The following is a 4963-nucleotide window of genomic DNA, read 5'->3' as shown; positions in this document are numbered from 1 at the left end:
GAAATGGTCAAATAAAACTAACAATTCTTTCGCAGGGAAAATGCTAACAACTACGATAAAAACCGTTAAGAGAGAGAAAAAAAAAATCCACAATTCATGATAATAGCTACAACTACCCACACAAACTCTCACTAGCGTTACAATTAACGTAAACTAATCCAAATCTCTAATCATGGAAAGACTCATTTTTGTACCTAAGCTTGGACTAAAATATTGCTTTTGTCCGGCATGAATTTCTCTTTTTGTACCTAAGCTTTAATTAATTTTTTTGTCTTTACACTTTGTAAAGAAATTTTTTTTTTTTTAATCGTTCAAGAACCAATATAGCTAGTGATGAAAAATAAACATTTTTAATAGTACAAGAAGGAAAAAGGTTTGTTTATTTTTATTTTTTAATTAAAAATATTTTCAATAGCTTAAAAATGAATAATACTTTTTTAAAAATATTAGAGACAGAAAATCTGGAAAACTTAGGGATGAAATCAATATTTTTGTCTAAAGTTTGTTTTTATTTTTTAAATTGAAATGTTGGATAACTTACAAAGTTCGAAATCTAACATAAAAGCAAGTTCAATTTTTAAGAAATATACACACTACATTTAGAGCGTTCGAAATCTAACATAAAAGCAAGTTCAATTTTTAAGAAATATACACACTACATTTAGAGCATCGTATTTGTATTTTACCGGTGTTTTACCCGTAATATTATGTCATAATCTTTTATAAAAATTACTCGTATCTCGTGACATACTCATTTTCATGTCCGTGAATAAGTTCTTTATTCGTTGAGACTGTTTACAGAGAGAGAGAGAGAGAGTTGCCACGTATAAATGCAATGCAGGTGTCGCCAAAGCTTTGAAATGGCTGGACTACTGTCTACCATGTCTCTCACCACCGAAGCTAAAAAAGCTGACATTTGCACCTCTATAGCAATCAAACCGTGTCACACTTCTTCACTCGCCACGTGTACCAAAGCCACCTGTCACATCCCTTCCAAACTTCCATACCTATATACACATACACACACCCATCCCTATTCAACAAACCCCAACTCTATCAAAGTTTCTCACACTTCTTCATAATCTCTGTCCAACTCGATACATAAAAAAAATGAGCCAAGAACAACCACGAAGGCCAAGAGAGAAGCAAGAGCAGGAAGACCGCATAAGATACGGCGACGTTTTTGAAGTCTCAGGCGAGCTAGCATCGAAGCCCGTTAGACCCCATGATGCAGGGTTGATGGAGACAGCTGAAAAGACAGTGTTCGGAGAGACCCAAATGGGTGGAACAGCCACTGCTAACTTGAACGTAAGAGCTGGTCTCGTTGATCGGGAGATCAACGATCCCACTAAAGTTTCGGCTACGCAAGGTGTGAGTGTTACTCAGACCGACGTCCCTGGGCGCCGCATATTTACTGAATCTGTTGACGGACGTACAGGTACTACGTTTACAACCTCGTATCACTTTAGTTTTTTTATTTTTTTACTTAGCTATAGGTTTGAGCTAATTTCAATTAGGTTGGAAAATTTTTAAATTGCCTAACTTGGTCATTCTTCTTCATGAGTGAACCTAGAGAAATGAATAAGATATCTGACACAATGATATCACAAAGAAAAGAAAAAATGAATAATCATGTAAGTCCAACTTAGTTTTAAAAAGTCAGGAAAAGTCTGGTCGGCATTAACATCGAGGATATTAATTACAATATATTTTACTCTTTTATTTATAAGATTGGTTCAAGTTATACGTAGTGTAACTTTAAATCATTACATTTACGTAGATCTAATGGTAAAAAAAAAAAATCATCATTAATGTTAATATTCTGATTCATCTCATTTATTATCTCTTATTTAATACCTTCCATATTTATTTCTAAACCAAAAAACATTTATAATACAACTATTGCTTTTATATGTTTTCTATCTCTATGTTTCTCTCTCTAGAACACTCTTCTTTGGATTTTTTTTTATTCTTTAAGAAAGTGTTTCTCCTTCTCTTTTGTTTTTGTTTGTAGATTTAAGTTCCTTACGTTATTATGTTTGTGTAAATTAATTTGTAAACTATGTGCTGATGATGACAAACAATTGGACATGATATGCTACAACAACATTAGATGTTGTAGCTATGAAGATCAACTAATGTACCCTTTTGTTTCTAAGGCAGAAAGTTCGAAATAAGCCATTGGTCATTGTAATGGCCCCTTAAAAAATCAAATTTATCCTCAAAATCAAAGTTTTTTATATTTGTTTTTAACTTTTGTTTTTGTTGGTAGAGTGTCCCTATGTTTATCTATTTTTTAACTTTCATAACAATCTACGAATGATGATAAACATTTGGGCATGAGATGCAACAAAAGAGAGAGTGTTCTAGAGAGAGAAACGTAGAGATAGAGAACAACTAAAAGAAATAGTTGCGTTATAAATTTTTTTGGGTTTAGAAATAAATATGAAATGTATTAAATAAGGGATAATAAATGAGATGAATTAGAATATTAACATTAACGTGAGTCTTTTTTTTTACCGTTGGATCTACTTAAATCCAATGGTTTAAAAAGTACATTAAGTGTAACTTGAACACATCTTATATATATAGCATTTTAAAATCTCAATGTTCTAAATACAATTTGCACTTTTTTTCCAGCTTAAATTTTTAAATAAAATATCTCAATAGATATAATTTGATACAAAGTCACTCAAATAACACTTTCCTTTCTTATAGATTTATAATAAAATATCTCAATAGATATAAGTTGATCCACACTCACTCAAATAACATTTTCATTTCTTAAGCATTTGCAGCAGTGTAGCTATATTGCTATATTGCTATATTGCTAAATTTTAGCTCCTTAAACACTAAAATGATGCTCCAGTAGTAGAGCTAAATCTATTTTTTTTAGTTCCACTGCTATAGTGCACATCTATAGATAGATGTGCACTGTTCATGAGAGCTAAAAAAAATTATTTTATTTGGCCGGTGATTAAAATAATAAAAAGGCCTCTCTCTCTCTCAGTCACTCTCGCCTCTCTCTCTCTCTCAATCACTCTCGCCTCTCTCTCTCTCTCAGTCACTCCATGCTTTCTGACCCACGCCTCCGTCGACCTCAACGTCACCGACTCAAGCCGACCCAAGCACCAAGCCTCCGACACACACCTCCGCAGGCCTCAACGTCACCGGCCTAAGCCGACCCAAGCCCCAAGCTGCTGATCCACGTATCCAACCCACGCCTCCACCCACTTCTCTTCTGCCGATCAAACCCACGCCGACACTGTCCACCCCAAGCCGCAAGCCACTGCTGCCGCCAATCTCTCTATTCTCTTTGCTGTGATTGAGTTTTTTTTTTTTTTTTTTTTTTTTAAATGTATTTTCATATGGGTTTGGTGGCTGTGGTGGTGGTGGTTGATTTTGGCTATGGTAGTGGTGGTGGATGATTTTGACAGTGGGTTTGTGGATTTTGGTTGTGGTGGTGGTGGATGATTTTGGCTTTGGCAGTGGGTTTTGTGGATTTTGGCTATGAGTTTTGTGGTTTATGGTTGTGGTTGTGGTTGTGGCAGTGGTAGTGGGTTGTGGTTGTGGTTGTGGTTGTGGTTGTGGTTGTCATGGCTGGTGGTGATAGGGTTGTGATTGTGGTTGTGGCTTTTTTTTTTTTTTTTTTTTTTTCTATGTTGTGTTGTGGTTGCCAAAGTAGAGTGGTGGTTGTGGTGGTGGTGGTGGTGGTGGTGGTTGTGGCTGTGGCTGATGGTAGAGGTGGTTGTGGTTGGTGTTGTGGATGTTTTTTGGGTAGTGGGGTATATTATTTTATTATAGAGGATATATTATTTTATTGTGATTTTTATATTATTTTATTGTGTTGAAAACTAAAATAGATCCACTGCTGTAGCATGTGTATAGGTAAAATAGATAAAGTAACTTTTGATGGAGTTAAAAAGCTAAATTTTTAACTCCACTGTTGTGGATGCTCTTATAGATTTATATAAAGTTGTTAGAAATGAGTAGCATATGTACTAAAACTACTCTCGTACCCTTTTAGAAATTTGAGAAGAAGTTGTTTTCTGTTATGTATTGGTATATTACCAACTGTTTTGTTTTGGTTAGGTTGTTGGACAGTATGTGCAGTCAATGCCCACCCAAGAAGCAGCACTAGGGATAGTGCAAATTAAGTCCGGTTACTATAGGAGAGGCACTAGAAGCGACTGTACAATCAGCCGGAGCCAAGCCAGTTGATCAGAGTGATGCTGCTGCAATTCAAGCAGCAGAGGCTAGAGCAACTGGTTCTGATACTATTATTCCGTGGGTGGGATCGCCACCACAGCTCAGTCAGCTGCTGTTTTCAGTGCCGAAGTGAAGCGAGAAGAGAATAAGATTAAGCTGGGTGATGTCTTAACGGTAAGACCAAAACAAAAACTATTATATGCTTGCATATATGTATGAAATAATTAAACTTATAAAATAAGTTCAAAACGACCTTAATGAAATTCAAGTTCTATTCGTTATCTATATTTGAGTGATAGCAACTTGAAAAATATATCCTGTGTAGGAGTAGAAGTTCAAATGGTGGTACAATTTAATTCGAATAAAAGCTAGTTCTTCATCTTTATGCACACACAAAATGTTCTAACTCTACCCCCTTTTTTTTTCCTATGTTTAAAATTTGGTTAGAACAAGGATTTTGATTCAATTAATGTAACCTTTTTGAATACGTAATAACATTTCAATGAAAGTGAAATAGTTCATTGTATTCATTTCATAGTTAAATTTTTTTCTTGGACTTGATAAGATGTAACATGTATACATGGGGCAGGGTGCAACGGCAAAGTTACCTGCTGATAAGGTGGCGACCAAGCAAGATGCTGAAGCAGTGGGGAATGCTGAGTGGAGGAACAATCTGAATCAGGTTCCTCATCCACGTGGAGTGGCTGCATCAATGTCTGCAGCTGCTAGGCTCAACGAGAACTTAAATGCATGA

At 35.4% G+C, this 4963-nt stretch overlaps 1 pseudogene; it reads left to right on the top strand.

Moving 5' to 3' along the window:
- Positions 1–826: 826 nt before the first annotated feature.
- On the top strand, positions 827–4963 carry LOC126689763 (late embryogenesis abundant protein D-34-like; annotated as a pseudogene).

Source organism: Quercus robur, chromosome 6 (genome assembly GCF_932294415.1).
Source record: "Quercus robur chromosome 6, dhQueRobu3.1, whole genome shotgun sequence".
Classification (NCBI taxonomy): domain Eukaryota; kingdom Viridiplantae; phylum Streptophyta; class Magnoliopsida; order Fagales; family Fagaceae; genus Quercus; species Quercus robur.
Note: the sequence above shows the minus strand (reverse complement) of the source record. Positions and strands in the feature narration are given on the sequence as shown.